Raw genomic sequence first — 13,673 nt, 5'->3', positions numbered from 1 at the left:
CATGTCTTCTGCCTATGTCTTCACTGTATTATTTGGTTTTTGGATGATGTTGAATTTGGTAAGTTCTTTATAGATTTTGGATACTACCCCTTTATCAGATATGTCATTTGCAAATATCTTATCCCATTCCATTGGTTGCCTTTTAGTTTTGTTGATTGTTTCCTTTGCTGTGCAGAAGATTTTTATCTTGATGAGGTCCCAATAGTTCATTTTTGCTTTAATTTCCCTTGCCTTTGGAGACATGTCAAGTAAGAAGTTGCTGTGGCCAAGGTCAAAGAGGTTGCTGCCTGTTTTCTCCTGTAGGACTCTGATGGTTTCTTGTCTCATATTTAGGTCTTTCATCCATTTTGAATTTATTTTTATGTATGGTATAAGAAAGGGGTCCAGTTTCATTCTTCTGCATGTTGCTGTCCAATTTTCCCAACACCATTTGCTAAAAAGACTGTCTTTTTTCCCACTGGATACTCTTTCCTGCTTTGTCAAAGATTAATTGGCCCTATATTTGTAGGTCCATTTCTGGGTTCTCTATTCTATTCCACTGGTCTGTTTTTGTGCCAATGCCATACTGTCTTGATGATTATATCCCCCTGACTTTCAATTTATAGGTATCTTTAGGTATGAAATGAGTCCCTGTTGGTAGCATAAATGGATCTTGTTTTTTATCCACTGTCACCCTATCTTGTGATTGGAGCATTTAGTCCATTTACATTCAAAGTAATTATTGATAGATAGGTATTTATTGCCATTTTGTTACTTGGTTTGTCATTATTTTTCTCTGAAACTTTCTTCTCTTGCTCTTTTTTTGTGGTTTGTTGGTTTATTAGTGATATACTTGGATTTCTTTCTCTTTATTCTTTGCATATCTATTACTGGTTTTTGATTTGTAGTTACTGTTAGGTATGTATATAATATCTTCTGCATATAGCAGTCTATGTTAAATTGATTATTCATTACATTTGAACCCATTATTTATTCCTCTCCCTTCATGTTTTAGTATATGGTGTCATAATTTACATCATTTAATTTTGTGAATCCTTTGATATTTACAGATGTACTTATTTTTACTGCATTTGTTCTTCTAACTTCATACCCTCACTTATGGTCTTTCCTTTCCACTTAAAGAATCCCCTTTAATATTTCTTGTAGGGATGGTCTAGTGGTCATGAACTCTTTTAGTTTGTGTTCTGAGAAACTCTTTATTTCTTTTTTTTTTTTTTTAACGTTTATTTATTTTTGAGACAGAGAGAGACAGAGCATGAACAGGGGAGGGGCAGAGAGAGAGGGAGACACAGAATCCGAAACAGGCTCCAGGCTCTGAGCTGTCAGCACAGAGCCCGACACGGGGCTCAAACTCACGGACCGTGAGATCATGACCTGAGCCGAAGTCGGACGCTTAACCGACCGAGCCACCCAGGCGCCCCAAAACTCTTTATTTCTTCTTCTATTCTTAGTAGAATACTCTTTCTTGCTGGAAAGAGTATTCTTGGCTACAGATTTTCCCTTTTAGCACTTTGAATATATCATGATACTCCCTTATGGGCTGCAAAGTTTCTGCTGAAAAACCAGCTGATAGCTTTATGGGGTTTCCCTTGTACATAACTGTCTTCTTTTCTCTTGTTGCTTTTTTAAAATGTTTATTTATTTTGAGAGAGAGAGTGTGTGTGTGAGTGGGGTAGAGGGGCAGAGAGGGGGAGAGAGAATCCCAAGCAGGCTCCATGCTGTCAGCAGGGCTCGATCTCATGAACCATGAAATCATGACCTGAGCCAAAATCAAGAGTTGGACACTTAGACGGAGCCATCCGGGCACCCCTCTCTTGCTGCTTTTAAGATTCTCTCAGGGCATCTGGGCAGCTCAGGTCATGATGTCACAGTTCATGGGTTCAAGCCCTGTGTCAGACTCTGTGCTGACAACTTGGAGCATGCTTCAGATTCTGTGGCTCCCTCTCTCTCTCTCTGCCCCTCCCCCACTTGTGCTTGCTCTCTCTCTCTCTCTCTCTCTCTCTCTCTCAAAAATAAATAAATAAACATTTAAAAAATAAAAAAATAAAATTCTTTATCACTACTTTTTGCTGTTTAAATTACTTTGTGTTTTGGGGCGCCTGAGTGGGTCAGTCAGTTAAGCATCAGACTCTTGCTCTCAGCTCGGGTCATGATCTCATGGTTTGTGGGTTTGGGCCCTATGTTAGGCTCTGTGCTGACAGTGTGGGGCCTGCTTGGGATTCTCTGTCTCCCTCTTTCTCTGCCCATCCCCTGCGTGTATGCTCTCTCTCTCTTAAAATAAATAAACTTAAAAAAAGAAGTTTTAAATTACTACATGTCTTGGTATGGACCTTCTTGGGTTGAACTTGGGGGAACCTGGATATCTGTTTTCTTCCCCAGATTAGGGAAGCTAAATCCACTAGAACATAGGTATCAACATGCTATTTCTGTAAAGGATCAGTTAATAAATATTTTAGGCTTTGTGGGCTATATACAGTCTCTGTTGCTTCTTCTCCTCCTTCCTCTTCTTCTTTTACCTGTATAATTTTTTTTAAGGCAAAAACTACTTTAGCTTGTGAACCATACAGAATATGCCATGGGCCAGATTTGGCCCACAGGTTATAGGTTGCCAACTCTTGCACTAAAACATGCAATTTGATTTCTGTAGATTTTGTTGAAATTAGCTCAGCCAACATTAAGTCATTAACTGCTTATTGTAATCTGGTGATATAGATTAAATATAACAACTGACATTTTAGACATTGGAAATTGAAGTAAAGAGATGTTAGGTGACTTATATAAGATCATACACTCTGTGTAGTAGACCTCAGACTTATTACTCTTTGTATCATTTGTGTTTTAAATTTGTCTTAAAATATTCTTTCTTTGTAAGTAAACTGGGAAAAGTAGAGTAAAAGGAACTAAAAGTTTTAGCTATTGTAATTGTCAGAAACACGGTTAACATTTTCCAGATCCTAACATAAAAGGAGTATCCCCAGAACTAGGTCCATTGGATGATTGTGTGGAATATTGGCTTGTGTTAAAGTATGTTGGAATAAGTACATATAATGCCTTCCCAAAGAGTGAGAAAAGGTCAGTAATCTCATCCAGGCTATAGCCTTAAGGGAACTGACCTCATCTCAGAAGCAAACTGTTTATTCAAATCATTTAAATATGACAAGAAGCTCCTGGTAATTGTGCTCTGGTTCTAAATAGTAATCCACAGATTCTTTAATCTGAAAGAAGTCCCAGATGCACTCAGCTCATCTCCTCTCTCTGGGAGACTTTTAATTAGATTTATTAGAGAAGTATAGATTGTGTTTTAGGATTGCTTGATTGATTTTGCTTTTTAAGTATTAGAGAATGCCCAGGATATGGTAAACCTGAGTTTTTAAATAGAAGGTCAATAGAATTAGAAATATGAACTCGAGTTAGGTCATTTTTTAGTTTATTGATTTATTTTAATGTTTATTTATTTATTTTGAGAGAGAGAACACACGCAAACCAGGGAGTGGCAGAGACAGAGGGAGAGAGGGAGAGAGAGAGAGAATCACAAGCAGGCTCCATGTTCAGTGCAGGGCCCAACATGGGCTCAATCCCATGACTGTGAGATCATCACCTGAGCCAAAATCAAGAGTTGGACACTTAACTGACTGAGCCACCCATGCATCCCAGTTCATTTACTTATTTTGAGAGAAGGGGGAGGGGCAGACAGAGAATTCCAAGCAGGTTCCGCAGTGTCAGTGTGGAGCCCGACTGGGGGTTTGAGCTCACCATGAGATCATGACCTGAGAGCTGGAATCAAGAATTGGACACTTAACCTATTGAGCCACGCAGGTGCCCCTTATTGAGCACGCAGGTGCCCAATACCTAGCAGCATTGGAAGTCAAGACTTTTTAGTTTAGTACTCTTGTAATCACAAATTTGTACGTCAAATGAAGGCTGACCATATTTTTTAAATCTTGATATCTGTTAGGTAGTTCATTTATTGAACAGCTAAACTAGATAGAAAAGAAAGACAAGGTCTTTCATGAGTAGCTTTTATCGTAGTTGGAGGTAATCACCACATACATACAAAAAAGACTTAATACTTATACTTATCCTCTTATTCCATCCTCTGCTTGAGGCTCTTGATCAAGGCAAAGCCCTTTCAATTCAAGCAGAACCAGGTCCAAATCTTTAAATTGCACTATTTTTATTTTTTTAATTTTTTTATCTTTATCTTTTTTTTAAATATATGAAATTTATTGTCAAATTGGTTTCCATACAACATCCAGTGCTCATCCCAAAAGATGCCCTCTTCAATACCCATCACCCACCCTCCCCTCCCTCCCACCCCCATCAGCCCTCAGTTTGTTCTCATTTTTTTAAGAGTCTCTTATGCTTTGGCTCTCTCCCACTCTAACCTCTCTTTTTTTTTTTTTCCCTTCCCCTCCCCGATGGGTTCCTATTAAGTTTCTCAGGATCCACATAAGAGTGAAAACATATGGTATCTGTCTTTCTCTGTATGGCTTATTTCACATAGCATAACACTCTCCAGTTCCATCCACGTTGCTACAAAGGACCATATTTCATTCTTTCTCATTGCCACATAGTACTCCATTGTGTTATATAAACCACAATTTCTTTATCCATTCATCAGTTGATGGACATTTAGGCTCTTTCCATAATTTGGCTATTGTTGAGAGTGCTGCTACAAACATTGGGGTACAAGTGCCCCTATGCATCAGTACTCCTGTATCCCTTGGGTAAATTCCCAGCAGTAAATTGCACTATTTTTAAAAGGTCTTTGTCTTGCAAATAAGTCAGATAATGTTGGAACATTCCCATTAGTGAATCATGCTGACCAAACATAGTTTCTGTGTATTTCTTGCTGTAGCTTTTTATCTTCCCATTCTTCCTTTCTTACACCTCTTGAATGACTACTGTGAATGCAGAACTCAAAACTTAACAGGCTCTTGTAGTAGAGTATTTTTCTGATTTAAGAAACTTCTGTTATCTAAGTATTGACAGTTTTTTTTTTCAAAGATCAATTTTTTATTTTAACAGAAAAAACAATCAAAAATTTTACTTTTGGTAGGTACATACAAAGGCATTATGGCTTCATCTTTTCTGTCTCTCTTGGGTCACATGATATTCCCTTGAGTATCACATATCAAGAAGCTCTTTGGAGACATCCATATCGCCTCTAGCCAACAATTATGTGAGTGAGCCAATTTGGAAGCAGAACCTCCAGCCACAATCAAGCCTTCAGATGATTGAAGCCCAAGCCAACATTTTGGCTGTGATCTCATGAGAGACCATAAGCCAAAACCAGCCAGCCAAACCAGTACTGAACTCCTGACCCACAGAAATTGTGAGATAATATATGTGTGTTGTTTTAAGCCACTAAATTTTGTTATGTAGCAACAGGTAACTGATATACCATCATGTAACATTTTGTAGTAAAAGACTGATAAACCTTTTATCTGTCTTATAAGACTGTCTTATAGATCAACATTGTTTAGTTCTCCTAAATTCTTATTTTTTTTGTTGCTACTCTTTCTTGGACTGTCTTGAAATGAGACATATGCATTAAAGTCATTATTAGCATTTTCTGTCCATTTCTCCAATCTTCTGTAGTTCCTACTTTACCAAAGTCGTTGCTATATTATTTATTGCATAGATATTCATGACTATAATATCTTCATAGTGACTTGTAGCAACTTGGGATATGAGTACTTCGGTCCTGAAGATGGTGTGTGGAGAGGGTTCCACAGGATTCACTACAATTATATATCTTGTAGTTTAGTCTTAATTTCTGCTTTGGGTTAGCAATTTCTGCTTTGGTATGCTTTCATCTGTCAAAACTCGTGATTGTTTCTGTGTGTGCGTGTTTTTTTATAGTAACTTTATATGGATACTGAAGTTTTGTTGTTATTGTTATTCATGTTTGAATATGTTAGATTTTCTGAGTTTTTAGCAGGTGGATCTTTCAAGCCAGAATGGACAGGGTTTCAAGGGCCTTTCCTGATTTTTTTTTCAGCTCAAGGGCCCCCTCTTCTGTTACTAGAATGAAAAGCAGTTATCTTAAGTAGGTGCTTTTTTTACGGTCAGATTTTTGATTCTCCTATTCACTTTTTCAGTGGGGTACTTATTACCAGTTACTTCTTTTCTTCCATTTACCACTGGTTGCTGTTTTCAAGGAACAATGACTACTTTCCAAAGTTCCTCTTTCTCCTGAAAGCGACACTTTCCCAAGCACCTTCCTTCATATGAATTTTCCCAGCCCATATGTTTTGACTCCTGTTGCCAGTGCTGATCTGCCAGGTTTCAGACTAGCTCTCAGCTGTTTCAACTAATGGCTGGGTGATTTCCTTCTGAGAGCAAATGCTTGTTATTACCAGGTTCTACCAACATTAAGACTCTGCAAATCCTCCACACTTTCAAGCAGATTCTGTGCCTCTACACATTTGTGGGAGTTCTGGATGGTATGTACTTTATCTCTCTCAACTTGCATTTAAATTAGAGATTGTAGGATTTTTTGCCTGCATTTTAGTATCAGTTGTAGGCATTTTTATTCGCTTTCCTTTTTGCTGTGCATAGTTTTTAACAAGAGGTATAGGAAGTGGGGTGCCTGGGTGGCTCGGTCAGTTAAGTGTCCAACTCTTGGTTTCAGCTCAGGTCATGATCTCACAACTTGTGGGTTTGAGCCCGGTGTCGGGATCTGCTCTGGCAGCTCAGGGCCTGCTTGGGATTCCCTGTCTCCTCTCTGTCTCTCTCTCTGTCCATCTGCTATTCATGCATTCTCTCTCTCAAAAATAAATAAACAAACAAACATTTTTTTAAAAATAAAAAAAGAAGAGGTACAGGAAGAATACATACAAAGGTGTGTATTTATTTTTAATATGCATAAGTAATATTATACTTCAAATATCCTATTTTTTTCTTTTTAAACTTAACATGTGTTTAAAAATCTATGGACTATATGTACACTCAGTTTGTTGCTTTTAGTTGCTACATTTCTTCCACAGTCTGCTTCCATCCTATTTTATGTCAGTGTTCCCCTGGTTAAAACACCTGCTTTCATCTCCCTGCTATCTTGCCAAAAGCTAAGTGAACATTTGTATACGTTCCCGTGATAACACACATGACACTTTTTTTCTAAGACATATACCCAGGAGATGGTAATTTGGGATTCCAAGGCACACACACACACTTAACTTCATAAAAGTGTTTTCAGGTTGCTTCCCAGAACAGCTAAGACAGCTTACACTTCCACATCCTATGCATAAGAGCTCAGTCTTCCCACATATTTTGTTTGCCAAGATTGGTACTAACCACTCTTAAGTTTTGCCATGCTGGCAAATAATCCATGAAGTTGGGCCTTAAGTTTCGTTTGGTTTTGTTTTTATTTTACTTTCAGCTTTATTGAGGTATAATTGAGGAATAAAAGTATAAGATATTTAAAGTATAAAGTGTACATAAAGTATTAAAATATACATAAGATAAAACTGTAAGGTATTTAAAGCGATTTAAGTCTTGTATTTTTGGATCTTGTTTAAGAAACCTTCCATTCCCTAGATCACAAAGGTATTTTTCTACATTTTCTTCTATTAGCCTGATAGTTTTATTTATTTTTTTTTTATTAATACCTTTAAGTCATGGGGTGCCTGGGTGGCTCAGTTGGTTAAGCATTGGACTTCGGCTCAGGTCGTGATTTACAGTTTGTGAATTTGAGCCCTGCTTTGGGCTCTGTGCTGACAGCTCAGAGCCTGGAGCCTGCTTCAGATTCTTTGTTTCTCCCTCTCTCCTTCTTGCACTCTGTCTCTCTCAAAAAATGAATAAACATATGGGAATGCAAGCTGGTGCAGCCACTCTGGAAAACAGTATGGAGGTTCCTCAAAAAACTAAAAACAGAACTACCTTATGACCCAACAATTGCACTACTAGTCATTTATCCACGGGATAAAGGTGTGCTGTTTCAAAGGGACACATGCACCCCCATGTTTATAGCAGCACTATCAACAATAGCCAAAGTATGGAAAGAGCCCAAATGTCCACTGATGGATGAATGGATAAAGAAAATGTGGTATGTATATACAATGGAGTATTACTCGGCAATCAAAAAGAATGAAATCTTGCCATTTGCAACTACGTGGATGGAACTGGAGGGTATTATGCTAAGTGAAATTAGTCAGAGAAAGACAAAAATCATAGACTTCACTCATATGAGGACTTTAAGAGACAAAACAGATGAACATAAGGGAAGGGAGACACAAATAATATAAAAACAGGGAGGGGGACAAAACAGAAGAGATTCATAAATATGGAGAACAAACTGAGGGTTATGGGAGGGGTGGTGGGAGGGGGGATGGGCTAAATGGGTAAGGGGCACTAAGGAATCTACTCCTGAAATCATTGTTGCACTATATGCTAATTTGGATGTAAATTTTAAAAAATAAAAAATAAAATTAAAAAAATGAATAAACATAAAGAAAAAAATTTTTTAACTTTAAGTCATCTGAAGTTTATCTTCGTATTTATTCAGTGTAAGGTAGGGATCTAACTTGATTTTTCTTCATACTGTGAACCTGTTTTATCAACATAATTTTTTTAATTTTATTTTTCATTTTTAAAAGTTTACATCCAAATTAGTTAGCATATAGTGCAACAATGATTTCAGGAGTAGATTCCTTAGTGCCCCTTACCCATTTAGCCCATCCCCCCTCCCACAAACCCTCCAGTAACCCTCAGTTTGTTCTCCATATTTATGAGTCTCTTCTGTTTTGTCCCCCTCCCTGTTTTTATATTATTTTTGCTTCCCTTCCCTTATGTTCATCTGTTTTTTCTCTTGAATTCCTCATATGAGTGAAGTCTATGACTTTTGTCTTTCTCTGACTAATTTCACTTAGCATAATACCCTCCAGTTCCATCCACGTAGTTGCAAATGGCAAGATTTCATTCTTTTTGATTGCTGAGTAATACGTCTTTATCCATTCATCCATCGATGGACATTTGGGCTCTTTCCATACTTGGGCTATTGTTATCAACGTAATTTCTAAGAAATCTGTTCCTTCCTCATGAAGGTGGCTTTGCCGCCTTTGTGGTGCCACCTTTTTCATATGTCATGTTCTGTGTGTCATGGGTCTATTTCTGAGCTCTTTGTTTGTTGGTTTATTTGTTCTTGTGTTTCTATCTTGCTGCTGTTGTTTTTTAAATTTCTATAATGTGTTTTTTTAATTTCTATAATTTCTATAATATGCCAGCTCATAATAGCTATATTATTAACCCCTTTCTCATTTTCTTTTTCAAAAGTGATTCCTCTTTTCATGTGCTGTATGTTTTCACATACAGTTTAGAATGAGTTTGTCAAGTTTCTAAAAAAGTTCCAGCTAACATTTTAAAATAAGATTTTCTTAAAGTTTATTTATTGGGGTGCATGGGTGCCTCAGTCAGTTAAGTGTCCAACTTCGGCTCAGGTCATGATCTCACAGTTTGTGAGTTCAAGCCCCAAGTCAGGCTCTGTGCTGACAGCCCGGAGCCTGGAGCCTGCTTTAGATTCTGTGTCTCCCTCTCTCTCTGCCCCTCCCCTGCTCATGCTCTGTCTCTCTCTCTCTCCCTCAAAAATAAATAAACATTAAAAAAAATTTTTAAGTTTATTTATTTATTTTTGAGGGAGAGAGAGTGCAAGTAGGGGAGGGACAAGAGAAAGAGAGGGAGAGAGAGAATCCCAAGCATGTTCGGCACTTTCAGCACAGCGGCCAGTACAGGGTTTGAATTCACAAACCATGAGATAATGACCTGAGACAAAATCGTCAGATGCTTAACCTTAACCAACTGAGCCACCCAGGCACCCTTTAAAATAAGATTTGAACTTATAGGTTATTTTTCAAGGAACTGACATCTTTTCTAAGTTGTCTTAACTAAGAACATACTTTATCTAGTTTTTTTTTTTTTAGATCTTCTTTTATATCCTTGAATAGAGTTTAAATTTTTTTCAGGGTAAACATATTGTGCCACATTTGTGAACTAATTGTTAAATATGTTATAATTTTTGGTACTATTGTGAATGGTATTGCCATTTTTGGTTCATTATTGCTAGTATAGAGAATTAATATTTCTGTTTTTCTGAAGACATTTTAAATACAAATGTGTAACCTTATCAAGTGTATTATACCACAATTCTTGGAAAGATTATGTTATTTTTCTCCTTTAATCTATAGATACGGTCAATAACATTGATTGCTTTGTCATGTTAAGCCAGAGTTGGATAATATTTCTTTGCATTTATTTTTTAAAATCTATTTTCATCAGTAACATGGGTTATGATTCTCTTTTCTTGTACTGATTTTGGAATAAATCATTATGCAGCTTTTTCCCTTTTCCTATTTTCTGGAACATTTAATTGATAAAGGGATTATCTGTCCCTTGAAAGCTTAGTAAAATTCATTGTAAAACCATATAAGCCTAAGGTCCCCCCGCCCCCCAGGGGGGAAAGGTCTTTAATTGCTATTCAATGTGTTTATAGGTATTTAATCTGTTCATATTTTTAATGTTTTCTGCCAATCTTGGATTTTATAATTTTCCAAAAATCATCTAGCTTTTAGTATATCAGCTTATAATTGACCATCATATTCTTTTCTATCTCTGTTGTATCTGTACTAGTTCTTTTGATTTCATTATGTGATTTGATTACTTGAATAGTCTCTTTTTCCTAATCAGCTCATTAGGGAGTTTTCCATCTTACTCATCTTTATAAGATGGCAAAAATAAATCCTAATATAACTGAAATTACAATAAATGTGGATAAGTTAAATCCCTCAATGAGAAGGCAGAAACTCAGGTTGGATCTCAGACTGGATTTAAAAATTAAGGTCTAACAATATATTATCTATAAGAGACATATTTAAAATGAAAGACTACAGACAAATGGAAAGAAATATAAGTAGGTATTCCAGACTAATATGAACAGAAAACACCAAAAACAAAACAAAATGAAAAACAGAAACAAAGTATCTACTTTATATAAGATGAATTGAAGCTACAAATTCAAGGCAAAAAGTATCATCAGGGACAAAGCATAAGGAATAGGTCTGTTGCTATCAGGAGCTCAGCTAAGTGGAGATATCAAGTGGATAGTTGGATATATAGGACTAGAATTCATGGGCAAAGTTCAGAGGCAAAGTCTGAGATATAAATTTGAAATCATCAGCATTGCATATACCATATATTGGTATTTAAAGCCATAAGGCTGAGACCATCAAGGGAGTGTAGACAGGACAAGAGGCCTAAGAAGTAAACTCTGAACCACTGCAACATTTTGAGGGCAGGGAGATAAAAAGGAACCAGCAAAAAGATATAAAGGTGGCCAGAGAAGAGGCAAACCAGGAGAGTACAATGTCCTGGAACCCATGTGAAAAAATTATTTCAAGGAAACAGAGTGATCCATAGTTTCACATGTTGCTGATATATCAAGTAAGACCTCAAAACTGATCATTTGATTTAACAGTATGAAGGTTGTTGGTGACCTTGCTAGGAGCAAGTTCGATGATGGAGTAGAAGCAGAAACCTGATTAGAGTAGGTTCAGGAGAGGAGAGAAATTAGTTAGCTTACATAATTTTTAAAAGGAATTTTGGCGTGAAAAGAAAGGGAGAAATGGAGCAATAACTGTTGAAGGAAGTGGATCTAAGAGAGAGAGAGTTGTTTGCTTTCAAAGTTGAGAAAAATAACATCATGTTATAGAGGAAAAATTGATGGTACAGAGAGAGATGGGAGAATTGCTGAAGCAATGTCCTTGAATAGAAAAGAGGAGATAAGATCTAGTGTACAAGTGAGGGGCTGGCATTAGATGGAAGTGAGATACTTTATCCACAGGTAACAAGAGAGAAAGTAGACATATGGGTACAAATGCAGATAGTTAGAGAGATGTGGTAGAAGTATGTGGACTTAATAATGATTGCTTCCATTTTCTCAGTGAGAGGAGGAACTTGGTCATAAACTAAGAAAGAAGATGAAAGGGAAAGTCTCAGGAATTTAAGGAGATAGGAGAAAACCTGTCCAGCAAAGTCAGAGTAAAGGGATTAAGGAAATATAGTATGTTTGCCAGGCAGTATTATGGGGCCAGTTGAGGTTAATGATTATTTAATGTAAGACTAGTCAGCAAATTTGAATGTTTATCTTAAGCTACATTCAGCTGCCAGGATGCAGGTATCGAGCAGGCAGAGCAAATTTGATTTAAGCTGGACTGTGGTCAACCAAGGAGTACTTTGAAGCAAGAGAGGAATAAGTGAGTTTGAGTTGAGAGCATATGCAAAGGACTGATTATAATTATCTATCTATCTATCCACCAGATAGGTTATGTAATCTATCTGATTGTAATTATCTATGATTTAAAGTAGATTACAAAGGAATTGAGGACATGAAAGGATGAGGGACACTGTGAAGATGGTAGAATCGATGAAATAAAAGGTCTGTGAAGATCAGAGGATTGTTGGAGTTGGGAAACTAGCGGGAATGAGCTGTAAAGAGGTGATGTTTGCAGAATGAGTTATTTGGAACTGAAATTACAGATTGGTTGCAGGGTGTTTTTGTTTCGTTTTGTTTTTGCAATGACAAGGTCAAGGGTATGACTAAATAGCTAGAGGATTAAGTCACCAAAGGAGAAAAATCAAAACATTGCAAGGTCAGGTATTATAAAAAGTTAAATGAATATTGAAATTGCTAGGGATTATGACAGAAGTACTGGACAGAGTGACAGTAAACAAAGAGGAGGTAAAGGACTGCAACAGAGAAGGCAATGGGGGGTATATGGCACAGTAACAGGAGATTGAAAGTTGAGTATTATTAGAGAGTAGGGAAGAATGATCTAGAAGTGGCACTGAGGAGTAAGACCCCCAATTCATTTCCAGGCCAACTGATGAGGGGGATATGGGAGTTAAAACCGACATCATTTTAGAGGGCTGCAGGGAGAGGCAGGGGTCAGCTACTATTTTGTATATTTTGAAGTTATGTCATAATAAGCACCTGTATTAATAGAGATGCATTATATTTTCTGTATATTCCATGTTCTTTAGCTATAGTTTTCCTTTGCTTCTGGTGATACTTTTTGCCTTGAATTCTATTTTTGACCTGATATTAAACATATGCTTGCTTTCTTTTGGTTAATTGTTGCCATTTCCTGTCTTTTTGTTTTAACTTGTCCAACCTTTCTTTTAAGTGTCTCCGGGGTGCCTTGGGTGGCTCAGTCGGTTTAGCATCTGGCTCTTGATTTTGGCTCAGGTCATGATCTTGTGGTTTGTGAATTCAAGCCCCATTTTGGGGCTCTGCACTGACAGTGCAGAGCCTGCTTAGGATTCTCTCTCTCTCTCTCTCTCTCTCTCTCTCTCTCTCTCTCTGCCCCTCCTGCACTCGCTCTCTCTCTCAAAATAAATAAACTTTAAAAAACTGTGTCTCATGTAGACATTATATTGCTAGATTTTTTTCTTTTTTTTTAAATGTTTATTTTATTTTGAGAGAGTGTGCATGAGCAGGGGGAGGAGCAGAGGGAGAGGAGAGAGAGATAATCCCAAGCAGGCTCCCACTGTCAGCGCAGAGCCCTATGTGGGGCTTGATCTCATGACTGTGAGACCATGACCTGAGCTGAAATCAAGAGTTGGTCCTTTTACCAACTGAGCCACCCAGGTGCCCCTAGATTTTTTTCTTTTTTTAAGTT

This window comes from Panthera pardus, unplaced genomic scaffold, assembly GCF_024362965.1.
Source record: "Panthera pardus isolate Hobbes unplaced genomic scaffold, ASM2436296v1 HiC_scaffold_6, whole genome shotgun sequence".
Lineage (NCBI taxonomy): Eukaryota > Metazoa > Chordata > Mammalia > Carnivora > Felidae > Panthera > Panthera pardus.
The sequence above is the reverse complement of the archived record's forward strand: the minus strand, read 5'-3'. Positions refer to the sequence as shown.